This window comes from Bacillus rossius, chromosome 1, assembly GCF_032445375.1.
Source record: "Bacillus rossius redtenbacheri isolate Brsri chromosome 1, Brsri_v3, whole genome shotgun sequence".
Taxonomy (NCBI): domain Eukaryota; kingdom Metazoa; phylum Arthropoda; class Insecta; order Phasmatodea; family Bacillidae; genus Bacillus; species Bacillus rossius.
In genome coordinates this window covers 203,280,595-203,294,213 of record NC_086330.1, presented here as the reverse complement: position 1 = coordinate 203,294,213, position 13,619 = coordinate 203,280,595, and the positions used below count along the sequence as shown (strand labels likewise).

The following is a 13,619-nucleotide window of genomic DNA, read 5'->3' as shown; positions in this document are numbered from 1 at the left end:
CTCTCAGATTCCCCACTTACAGTTCTATAGACAATTCCTACTCTGTTCTTAAATCTGTCGAGCCAGCCATTCGAAGCATGAAATTAACACCTAGGTTATGTACTATTTGTACAGCTTTCTCTCTTAAAATGGGGCTGTTTGTCAGAATTCCAAGTGTACTCTGTTCATTAAACCACGCCAAGAGTAAAATTTCAACTTCATAGTATTCACCAATCTTCATTTTTTTTACACTTTGACGAAACATTAGTAGCCCAAATTTGGTATCGCTTCATCATGATTCCGTTCAAAGTAGACGGCGGCATCCCGAGTTTTTGCCATACTCACTCTTAGTATCAAAGGATTCGCATCAACTTCTGATATTATTTTCAGTTTTTCTTCAAACGATAATGCCTTGCGTTTAATGGGTCCTACACTACTTGTAGATATCATTATGCACTGTTAGCCACAACACTAAATATTTATTATGCTTGATAACCTTAAAATCACACCTAAAAAGATTGCAAAACTAAAAAATGAGTAATGGCTGGTAGTAAATATTGTTTGCTGCATTTTCGTCACGTGTTATAACTCGAATACGAAAAAAGGTGTGTAGATGGAATAGCCTCTCAGTCTATACAAATGCAGCAGATGATTGGTCTAAAATAAAACTTTTAAAAAACGTGCGGCATGTGGCACAGGTGACGACAGTCATGCACATTTCTCATTCGTCAGATGTTCTGCCTTGAATAGGGGAAATGGCATGCAGATGGAACAGTGTCTCAATGCAAGCAGATGATAGGTCGAAAAACACAGTTGTAACAGCGTGCGGCGTCTGGCAAAGGTTTCGACGGTCTTGTACAAGTTCAAATTATTTCGTTATCGTTCGAAAATAAGTTAATTTTTAAATTAAAAATAAATAGAATTTAAAGTTTAAAGATAAAAACTTTTTTTTACACAAACGCTGAACGTTATATGCGGGAAGCATCTATTAATGCAAATGTTATAAATGGAAAAATTAACACAGGGATATATGGAAGTGATCAAAGGAATATTTTTGTGAACTTAATAAATGGGAAAATGTATTATGCGGGAATGTCTTAAGCGAGTTTTACTGTATCTGTTGGAACAGATTAAATTAATGAAGCCTACATGGTTCTAAACAGATTTTATCTTCAAATTATATAGTGCAAACAAGCTTACATTATTGCTGTGTGTAACAAACATGCAAGTGTTACGATTGTCACAATGTGGCTAGAATACCCAAAATGGTTGAATCTTACAAAACATTGAATACAAAATGTTAATTTGTGACTTCTCTACAAAAAGTTTATGCAAGTTGAATAAAGTGTCTAGCATAACTAGCTTTTCTTTATGCTCACCCTGCTTAGTTATGCAATATTTTTTCCCCGCACACACTAAATTATTTGAATCTCCTTCCATAAAAATTGCAAATATTTTTTTCAAAATATCGCAGCTTTTTCTGGCACCTTGTCTTGAGTCAACCAATCTTAACTTTTGACGTACGTTGTTCAAAGTTTCCATTGTCTTTTCTGTTTATAAAACAATGTATTTTTTGACTAATTTTCCACTTAGGCCTATCATTTACTTAAACAATGTTCTATTTTCCAGTTGAGAGACTTGAAAAATGATCTTTTAGTTGTTGAGATACAACTTCACTATACAGCAGTTTTTTTATGGTTACTCTTATCACTTGCAGTTGGTGAATCTACTAGTGGCGTATGAGGCGTAGATTGTATTGTTATTCGTTGCAGATGTTTTTTGTAATGTTGCACTTCAGTCTAAGTTTAGCTATTTCAGTCGCCTGTGTTTTGATGATCAAGTTTCTTGCCTTCCTCGCAAGAATACACTTCTGCTGTGCTGCTCACGCTCGCCTGTTAATATCTTTATTCTGAGGAGGTGGTAGTAGCAGCGGGTCTTCAGTATCCAAACTAGGAAGGGTTAGAGGCATTACTTATGCCTTGACATGCTAAATGATGTCTATGATTCTTCATTTTTCTCTCCACATTTTCTACCTTTTTGCAGTTCTCGGGGGGGTCATTTAGTTCACAGTCTTAACCATTAATTTTTCTTTCTTCTTTTGATACTTTTCTTGTTCTCTAACTTTTTGTTGTGTGTATTTGTCAGGGTCATTTTTTATGCGTTGGCACCTTAATCTTTCCCCTACATGTTTATTTTCTAAATGTTTTTCACGTGTCATTTTTTTTCCGGCTACCATATTCTGTTGACATATTTTACTATAATTAAATCTGTGAAATTACAGAAACAACCATTCACGTGTTAAGCATAAAAATACTATGACCTGATGTTTTTATATCTTCTTTGGACATAAAAGTCGTTCCCCTGGTATCTTAAGAGGCAGGGAGATATGACAGGGGAGATACTTTTTGGTTTAAAAAACAGAAATAATCATAAAAGGGTTTATTGTACGTAATTAACAAAGAAATATGATAATTTATACACAAATAACAGTAAATATACAAATAAAATTAAGTCTTTAGGGGAATAATCACAAAATAAAACTTACCAGCGGAGAGATCACATTCACTCATTCACAACTGTACCCAGAGAGACTATACAAAAACAACTGACAAAATTTCTGTGTAGCTAGCTCGTGCGACACTTGCTGCCAACTTCATGTCCAGTAAATTCAGGGTGTCTACCAGATCTAGTAAATTAAATGCCCTGATTTTTCCAGGTTTTCCAGGTCTAAAACTGAATTTTTCCAGGTTTTCTTTAACACAATTATGACATTCCACGAAACTGAAAAAACTGCATAAAAGTACATTGACGGGTTTCAAAGTAAGTATTTCAACTCACTTAAATTATTAAAAAAATTACCTTCTTCCAGACGTGGTCAAAGTGAATCAATTGATTGCAAATAAAACATGCTGCTACAAATATTTCACACACTTATTTTTGCAAAAACATTAGTAAAAGGAAGCTTCCATCAATTTCGCAGTGACTCAACTTTTGCGTCTATTGCACTTGCTTCAGAACGAGCCAAATCCAACACTCGAGCCTTCTTCAACTGCAATGCCTTGATCACCTCTTCAACTATTCTTTTTTCTGTCTTCTTCTTGTCTGTAGCTTCCTTTTCTTTTTGTTTTGTTTGCAGAGCTTCCTTATGCCTACAAATAGCATTTCTTACATACTGTAACATTGACTTGGTGATATCAACATGCTCTACACCTCCAGAACGTTGAACAAAGTCGTACACTTGTATTTCTACAATCAGTGTTTCTTCCTGCAAGTTTTCAGTCAGCAGATTAGAATTCACTGAAAATCCTCTTTCCAATGATGCATTTCCCCAACATCAGCCTCAAAAACTTTAGAAGGCCTGTTTTGGCAGCTACTGTAAGTGCCTTACGAATGAGCATCCACAAGTGATCAAGGTGCCCGTCTTCTCGAGAAAAAGACGAGAACAGTGCTTCAGAATCTTGCGTGGAACATACCAACTCATATGATCGCTCAATGTTATCAGCTTCTTGTCCTGATAGCCACCTGTTTTGAAGACAACATTCTAAACTGTACTTCACACACTGTTTCCTCACACCCGAATTTAAAGCCACAGACGGACATAAGCAGGAAATTCCCATGGTAAGTTTGTACTTCAGGGGACTTTTGTCTTGAAGTTTTTTTACCATAACCTTTAGACAAGTCCTAACATCATTTTTCAGTAACAGGACAGACTTTTCTGGTACTTTCTCTTTCTTGATGGCATGGAGTACTGCATAACCCAACTTGATATTGTTAGCAGTCAATAGACTTTCCTGGTTATCTACATCCAATAGAGATACATTGTGTTTCTACCTAAAGCTCTTCAGTACCTCTGGTTTCACAAACTTTCCTGCCAAAGCTAATAAACTGTCTACCAGTGAATCATAGAGAAAAGGTGCCATGGGTGCTTCACTTTGGAACATTGTAAGAAACAATTCCAGCTCTGATGCCAAAGAGTGGAAGAATGTCAATTTTACTTCTAGAAGATTATCTTCAAGAGCACTTTTCACTACATTGAAAGAGACAGATAAAATATAAACTTCACTAATAAATTTCTTTAGATGGGGTAACGTTTTCATGGCATGCTCAGCAACTGCAGTATTTTCTAACCATCTGATTGCACAAAATTTCTTGGGAAAAAGCTCTGATCCAGTTATTATAATGTAATCTGCCCTCCTTGCAGGTACATGCTTAATCAAATAGTAACTGTGCCTCTAAAAACTAACAACGTCCCATTGTGTAGCAGAAAATCCAGTTTTGAAAGCACAATGGACCGTATGAAGCTCACAGCTACCAATTTATAGCAATGATGGTGAATCTTCACTAAAAGTGTCTGTGATATGTATTTTCAAAGCTAAAAAAAATGCCCAGTTTACGTTGGGGCCATTCATAGATACCTGCAGAATATTTCGAATGTCAACAGAGGAGAGAGCTCCCAAAAATGCTTGCAGTAAACAATGAGATGTGGTATGCCCCAAGAACATTGATGTTAAGTAAGCTGAAACAACTTGGTCTTATCAAAGCGCGGGAAGCACATGCCGCAGCACGTCACGTCAGCACGATAACAAACCAGCTTGAACCAGTTTGTATCACCTGATTTGATGCCACTTCCGAATGCAATGGTAAACAAAATAAAATGGACGTGGGAACTGTTCGTTATCTGCCATTCGAAAATAAAAACGGGAGGGGATATACACTTGATGCTACGTCAATGCAAAATGATCAATAAACAAAAAACATATTGACAACTACAACCTACCAAACAAAAATTCCCTGATTTTTAAAAAAATTCCCTTATTTTTCCCTGATTACAATATTACCTGATTTTTCCAGGTTTTCCAGGGTCAGTAGCCACCCTGTAAAATTGTGTTCAAGGTTACATCTTCCCACAACAAAGGAAACAAACATTGTTTTTAAAGGAATACAAAAAGCCAGAGGAGAAGACGCGAAATATGTGGGACAAATGTAGACTTGAATATTTTTTTTATGAAAAAGAAATATTACGTAATTTTAAATGTTGGATTACAATAATATAATTCTTTTTTTAAATGAACGATATTGACATGTCATAAAATATCTATGTATTTAAAACTACTGATACACAAATAGAATAGATTAGGAAACAGACCAGGGGACATACGTTTTTCATGTTTGAAGTGCTACTGTGATTACATAAATTAAGTACATTTAAGTAATGAATTTAAGTGACCATAAAAAGGATGGTGAGTTCTGAGAGATAATAAAGTTATTTCAAACAAATTTTTGACAAAAATGTGATTTTCTATTGTGGATGACGAAAGTACCTCTTAACTTAGAATGACACATTTGTATTTTATCATCTTAAATATTTTTATAATAGTTACTGATATTTAATTATTTTAATTAAGAATAACCTCTTTGAATTGCTTTTTTTTTTTACTATTTGCACAAAGTTAACTACGTTACTATTTATGTAAAAGTGATTTGGAGTATTTTATTTCACTTTAATATTTTTATAATTTTTTTATACATGTATTTTATTGTGTGTTTGTAAAGTTTCTAGAACTTTGGGTACCTAGTGTTTTAGTAAATGAAAAAATAAAAAGGTTAAAGGTAAGTGACACGGCGGCACCAATTTTCTAGACAGTTTATCATTTACAGAGACGTTCTACTGGTTTCTGCATGTAGCTATTCTTATGATGGGAAAAATGGCAGGGATTCACTTCCAGTAAATTTATCAGGGTTTTGTGCCAGCCAGTCAGAAAGGACTTAATGATTTGCCTGTTTGTTTTTGTACACCCCCTTTGATGCAAGGGTAATGTATTTGATATGGTAGTGTGTTCTTGTGTGTAAGAGCTGTGCTGTGATTGGTTGGTGCGATCATGCATATTTGCCTCTTCTGTGTGTGGCTGTAGGCAGTTGCGTAGCCTCGTCAGTCTTTGCTTAGGTACTGTGCCGAAAGGAGGTGCGGGGCAGCGGCTCACACAAATCATATGGGCAAAGAGGCAGACAATTAGATGCTTTTAATTATAAATTAGGCCTCAAACATGCGGCGGTGACACAGGAAGACACAGGAATGTGAGTAGAAATTTGCGAAAGTGAGTGAATGTTATTTTTCTTTCAGACATAGACATGTATTTTTGTCAGGAAAAGACTGAAATTAAAAATTCAGATCAAACTCTTTTATGAACATTCAACCAGTAACTGTTTTGATTCATAGACAGAACTTAACACCCCCAACTACCTGTAACTCCAGATAAAATATTTTTTCAAGTGTTTATGTAGCCTATGTGCAAGGCACTATTGTGACCTGTTACAGGTGTTGTGATAATTCAAGTAATTTACCAGTAAGAATGGTTACGTGCATTACAAATTGAATAAAATCGTGAGAATGGTTAGTAAGATAAGGTACATTAAAAATACTTTTAAATTGCGTGACTGGTTGGTTAGCTACATTAAAAAGTACTATTATAAAATATTAATATGATTTTTCAAGTTAAGATGGCTACATTTTAAATTGATACCTCCTAACCAACTGTGCAACCGGTTTTAAAGTGTTTTTAATGTGGTTAACCTAATCAAAACAACCGTCCATACTATTTTAATATATTTTTAAAAATAGCTAACCTAACCAACCATCCACATTATAAATTATTTTTAAGGTAGCTAAGCTAATCAAACTTAAAACCAACCAGTTTCAAAACATAACTATTTGTAACATAGTAACATACCCGACCCACTCATTTAAATAGTAAAATACTGGTAGTTAAACTACTTAAGTGTCACAACGCTCTCTTAAAAAATGAATGAATGGAAAACATATCAGGAAGTAAGAAAATGATTTTGGAATTTTATTTTGTTTCGGATAAAAGAGGTTTCCATTCAGAAGTACCAAGAAAAAAAGTATAAGTGGTAAAAAAGACTGCCAATGTGCAAGCTAAAATGCATGAAGTTGAAAGCAGTGAAATGTAGTGTTCTTAAGTCACACATAATTAAATGCAGAATATATGAATTGCATTTTGTTAACTTTGTATTAAAAGATAATTGAGTAGCTAATAAAAAAAGTCGTAATACCAAAATTTCCATTACTTGTGCCCAGAAATATTAATCACCTAATTGTGTTCAGAATGTTTCAGAAAATATAAAGTGTAATAAACAAGTCATGCCCCAGTTTTATTTTGAATGTTTTCACTGCAACATGAGAAGGTTGTTAGTTTGTGAATTGGGGCTGATGTGTGTGTCGTCACCAATGTCAAAAGTCATAATTCAAAAATTAATGTACATCAATACCTTCATTACTCACACTTACTATTCCATGACAATGTTATTAACTTACCTTTGCACTTCATACATCAAATCCAACAAAAGTTTTTGGATAACTTACAAACATACTCTAACACATAATATAGTAACTATATTTTGACATTTATTAATATTATTTTTTATTTTTAAAAGTGGAGAAATTCTGAATGTATATAACAAGTTCGCACAATCAAGTGACCAAATGCCAACCTGTTGGACTACATAAAATGAAAAACACACGGCTGGCGAAACCGTATAAACCCTAACCTCATTCCTTGTCCACAAAAACCAACTTAGAAAGAACTCAAAAGAAATTTATATGGTTCTCGAAATTCTACACTTACCTTCTTTTGAAACAAAACCAGATCTTGTTTACTATACCTCAAAACTATAAAAATTCTTTAATACAATTACAAACTATTTAACAATGTGGTAAACGATATAGCCACAAGAAACTAGAAGGCTTTTATTAACAGTGTAGCAAACCCATTTTCCTACATAAGTAAAAATTTCTTAACAACAGTTGTATAGCCAAATACATCATTTAATTATTACCTTCCTGAAATGTATTTCAATGATATTTAAAAATAGACAAATTGCAATGTACTTTGATGAAGAAATTAGTTTCTCCCTTTTAACAGAATGCTGAAACAAATGCGTCAAAATAGAGTTTTGTGTAAAAATGTGTTTCATTCCAACACCAATAGCCCAGCCGAATTAAATCAATTGGTTTACAATTGTTTAGTTATGTCCAGGGAAGGTAGTATCAAAAACATGATAAATAGGAAAAGAGCTAGAGTAAGAAATTAACCATGAAACTACAAAAATCAACCGTTTTTTTAAATATCTTGAAAATAGTTAATCCTTAACGTCGTACCTCCTCCTTATTAAACAAAAAACCCGGGTCACAGTCCTGTCCGCGGCGCAACACTCCAGCCATGGCCCTGGTAGTGCCACCACTCGTCACCAGATGGCAGTTATAAATATAAAGAGACAATGTATTATAGTTATTTTATATATGTTATTATTGTAAATATTTAGGTAGATTATTAAGTGTAAATTGTAAGTATGTTTTGTAGATGTGGAAATAATATTTTAAAATGCAAAAGATCAAAAGAGATAGAAATATGTAAAACTTTAACACAAATGGTTCTAGAAGAAATTTGTATAAATTGTGCGGGCTAACAAAGTGGTATTATTGGAAGGATTCCCAGAAAAGCTTCGGAGGAGCCGCTCATCCCGACCTTTGCATCTAAGCTGTGTGTAGCACTTTTCAGTACTACCCATCTGTTCTTGAAAGGCAGCCTGTGCACTAGTGATGAGCAGAACGGTTCTTTTGACCGAACCTGTACTTTCGGATCAGTTCCGTGAACGATTCGTTCATCTCGGTCATTTCGTTCTTGTCTGTGTATAGGATCTGGCTCTTTTATCAGGTATCGTAACTCGTTCATCCTTTAGAGTATTAGCTACGTGTTTGCTTCCAGCCTCCCCTCGTTATCGCGTGACCCGATAACGAGAGGCTGGATCGCGTGGGTGGTTATCTTTATCTACTCTGCATGGGTAAATGAAATTTCAAATGTCTAGTTGTATACTGACTGTTATAAAATTATTGACTGTTGATCGCTGCAAATGCTTCATGCAGTGATTCTCTATAATACGGGAGCATTAAATCGAAGAATGTTTCGAAAGTGATCTTTCTTAAATTTAATTTGTAATCGCACTATTATAGCTAGTACTTGAACATTGCTTTTCGAAGCCAGTGAATCACAGTTGCGTATATGAAAGAAGATTATTTATACTTTTTAAGTTACAAATATTAATATATAGGCTATTTACACTCTAGAGACAGTAAAGTGTTTACATGTAGACCAACACATTTAGAGAAAAAAAGACAAAAATTGAATACTACTACTGCGATTCAGTATGAAGAGAGACAAATGAAGTACATTAATTAACCCCAAAATGGTAAGTGTGAACATTTGTAGTTACCTACTTTCCCTGTTATTTTTAATTCATGTTTTTTTTTTTTTTTTTTAGTTTTTTATTTCCAAATTTGTGTATGTGAATGTGAAAAAGCAATTTTAAACCACTACTTAACAGTTGACATTTTCAGGTATAGATACTTTTCATGTTACCCTATTTTATTATTTGATCAGTTATCGTTTGCTCTTATGAACATGCGCATGATTACTAATTCTTCAGACTCCTGACGTCATGAATCATTTCACCTACGAATCAGACCGGGCGCGTGGCCGGTTCTCTCATCTCGTTCTCTCGTTCTCTCGTTCTCTTTCTCTCCGCGTTTTCGTTATTCCGAATCTTTCAAGGTACCGGCTCTCAAAGAGCCGGTTCTTTACATCGCGAACGAATCGCAAGATTTCGTTCTCTCCAAGATTCGTTCTTTTTGAACAAATCGTTCACGAACGACCCATCACTACTGTGCACTCAGTGTGCGCAGGCAGGTAATCTGAGCTACGGTAAGCAGGTAAAGGTATTTTATTACTGACGACCAACGAGCCCTGTGACACCCGGGGAGTTAGATCCCCTACAGCCTAGCCTGAACCCTGCTAACTTAGCCCCAGGGGGACGGTCAGTAGGTGCGCTAGGGTGTGAGGCACGAACATCATAATGACGACTGAAATCGACGAAATGACGTCCTCCCCTCAGGAGGGAATGAATGACGGTGACTGGCAGACAGTCGCCACTAAGAAGGCAAAGAAGTCGCACCATGAGATGGCGGCCTCTACCTCCGACCAGCAGGCGGGCCCCGCCCCCCCCCCCAGCCCAACAGTCGCCTGCGGCAGCGACCAAGGCTCCTCGCGTCAAGCCACTCCGTGTTTCTTGACCAGGGGCACGAATACCCGCGTGTATACCATGCGCTGAAAAACGCTCTCACCGAGCGTTTTACATGTACCAACCGCGGTAAAGACGAACTCATGGTGCACACAGCCTCCATCGCGGACTACGCACGTGCAATTAAGGCCCTTCAGGCCATTGGGGCACAGCATTCGGTGCTCTTGCAACAGCACGAAGTGCCGAAGAAATTCGTGCTGCGCGGCGTCCACCGACACACGCCGACGGACTTCCTGCAGGAGGAGTTCGCCGCACTAAACCTGCCTGTCCAGAACCACTGGTTCCTGGAGAACAGGCAGCGGCGGGAAAAGTGCGACGCCCTCGTCATCGAGGTCCCGCAATCGTGCGACACGGCTCGCATACAGGCTCTGCGCGAGTTCGCAGGAATGCAGATTCGCGTAGACGACTACCGACGTCCGAAGGGCCCGGCGCAGTGCAGCAACTGCCAGCGTTTTAATCACGTTGGCAAGGGCTGCAGTGCGGCACCAGTCTGCCGATGGTGCAGCGGCCCGCACAGCGCCACCGACTGCCCGAACGGGGGCAAACAAGAGCACAAGAAGTGTGCCCACTGTACCGAGCAGCACTGCGCCAACTTCAAAGGGTGCAGTGCCTACAAGAAGGAGACGCGGAGGCACCTTCCCCCTCAAGAGCGTAAGAAGCGGGAGCAACAGTCCCGCCGCGACATGCGCGACAACATGCGCGCCACGGACCAGCCCCAGCCACCTCAACAGCGGGCACCACAGGGGCGCCACGCCCCCCCCCCACGACACAACCCCTGGGGCCCACCGCCGCCGTGCTTCGGCGACTATCTGGCGCAGGCCAGTGGGAGCCAGTTTGCGCCCCTGCAGCAGCACTGGGAGCCCAGCCACAATGAGCTGAACTACCCAGTGCTTGCCAACAACCCGTGGCAGAGGAAGAAGGGGTTCAAGAAGAACCCCACGGGCCACAAAAATGGCCAAGGAAAGCCCCCGCGCCCCGCCCAGGACAGGCCCCGACAGCCCGCCCAGGACAAGCTGGCAGCCACCAAGCCAGCTCCAACACCGGCGAAGAGGACGCCAGCTCCCGCACAGCCGCAGACCGCACCTGAGGCTGCCATGGCTGTTGACGCAGCGCCAGAGCTGCCAACTGCCCAGCCGACACCCCCCACCAGCGCACCGGCGCCGCAGCTCGGGGACATCCAGGCGGTCATCTACTCCCACGAAGCCATTCGGGGAGACGCCCGACTGCAGAGCGCCATCGGCCCTCTGTGCCAGCTTCTGGTCATCTGGCTGGACACATCCAAATCCATGGCCGACAAAATACGAGCCACCATGGATTGCGTATGTGCGCTTGCTGGCGTCATAAATGACCAGTCTTAACTCGGCCCCGAGTTGCAACACAACCCCGGCCACTAGACATAAGTTACATTCCCTCCTATTCTGGAATGCACGCGGCCTTAAAAATAAATTACCGGAACTTATTAACCACCTGGATAAACATAAAATAAAAATAGCTGCGATCAATGAAACCCATTTAAAACCTACAGACAGGCTGACAATATTAAATTATGTCATACATAGGCGCGACCGAGACGCACGAGGCGGCGGAGTAGCCCTTGCTGTACACACTAGTGTACAACACACTGCCTGCCAGCTCCCTGATTTCCAACAACTGGAGGCTATAGGAATTAATTTAAACATAAATCGGCAACAAATCAAATTAATTGCAATGTACGCCCCACCAGGCAGGTCCCTCAGCGAGGCAGATCTGGATACTTTATATGGAGCGGCCCCGAGCTTCCTTGCTGTAGGCGATATAAATGCCAAACACATAGAGTGGAACTGCAGGCGTGCTACAGCGAACGGCAGACTACTTTACACTCACCAACTCAACAAAAACTACACTGTACATGCTCCCTCAGAGCCCACACATGACTCTGGTCGACTGAACGACATGCCTGATATTTTAGATATCGCCCTGAACAAACGTGTCAACAGGGGATTCGAACTCGAGGTTGTACACGACATGTCATCGGATCATTTCCCTGTTCATTTAATATTCGATGACGCAAATATAGACTCCAACCAGCCACGAAAAACCAGGGACTATAAAAACGCGGACTGGCAACAATTTAAAAACTACTTAACAATAAATCTCCTCGATGCGGCCGAAATAACCATTGAAAACAGCGATAATTTAAATTCCGCGATATTAGAACTAACAGAAAAAATCCAGGATGGTATTAGCCAGTGCATCCCAGAAAAGGAGGTTAGGTTAGAACACGACGAGCTGCCAGAATACATCCGCAGCTTGATTTCACAAAAAAATCAACTGCGGCGAGAATACACACGGCGTCGTACACAAGAGACGAAACGCCGAATAAACGAACTACAAACAATCATTTCAGACGAAATCTCACTCTGCCGAGGCAGCCAGTGGGAAACTAAAATCGCGCGACTCGACACCCAGGACGGAAGTGCCTGGAAAATGACGAAGCGGATTTTAAATAAATCGGACAAAATCCTGCCCCTTGAAACAAACAATGGCGTAGTTTTTCAGCCCCGTGATAAGGCACAAGCTTTCGCCGACACACTGGAAGCAGCATTCCAGCCCAACATGCAGCCCTGCGATAGGATATTCACGGCGCAAATTTACCGCGAACTCCGTGTTAAATTGCGACTGCCTACAACCTCTGAGCCATTACTTACACAGGCGCAAGAAATAAAGCGCGCGATCAAAAAAATGAAGCCGCGAAAAGCTCCCGGGAATGACGGCATACAGGCTGTTGTTCTCAAACAACTCCCGAACGAAACACTCGAATATCTAGCCGAGTGCATAAATGCAATGTTTCGGTTAAATATTTTTCCCTCACAGTGGAAAGAGGCTAGAGTTATAGTCTTCCACAAGCCAGGTAAAAATAAAACACTGCCACAGAATTACAGACCTATCAGTCTGCTAAATACTGTGTCTAAAGTCGTGGAGAGTATTATACTACACAGACTTAATGTACACATTCACGAGAATAACATACTGCCGAATGAACAATTCGGCTTTCGCAGTACACACTCGACAGTACATCAGCTCGTGCGCCTGACTGAAGAAATCACAAGCGCATTTAACGTACAGGATTACGTAGTCGCTACGTTTATAGATGTAGAGAAAGCCTTCGACAGAGTATTCCATGCGGGGCTAATCTACAAACTCTACCAAACAGGATTTCCAGACTGTTATATTAAACTAGTCGCGTCCTATTTAGCAGACAGAACCTTTAGAGTATCTACTGAAGGAGCTCTATCAGACATAAAACAAATACGAGCAGGTGTACCGCAGGGAAGCATCTTAGGCCCTGTACTCTTTAATATATATGTCAGTGACATGCCACGCCCCGCACACCGACTAGTAAAGCTGGGCTGTTATGCAGATGACACAGTGCTGTATAGCAGGTCCCACAACCTCCAACTAGCTACCAACAGACTGCAAGTCCCGCTCACTGAGTTCGAACAATGGTG

The 13,619-nt window shown here is 39.8% G+C and overlaps 1 protein-coding gene across 5 annotated transcripts in view; it reads right to left on the bottom strand.

Moving 5' to 3' along the window:
* The window catches only part of LOC134527245 (eukaryotic translation initiation factor 4E1-like), an 82,632-nt gene that overhangs the window by 20,961 nt on the left and 48,052 nt on the right, over positions 1-13,619 (bottom strand). Inside the window, exon 1 of one of the 5 annotated variants that reach the window (XM_063359749.1) lies at positions 7,623-7,841. The exons of 1 other annotated variant lie outside the window; for it this stretch is intronic. The gene's annotated coding sequence lies outside the window, so the exon portion shown is untranslated. Of the gene's footprint in view, positions 1-4,817; positions 4,918-7,312; positions 7,523-7,622; positions 7,842-13,619 lie in introns of those variants that run through there. 3 more of the 5 variants (XM_063359750.1, XM_063359753.1, XM_063359752.1) reach the window with 3 other exon arrangements.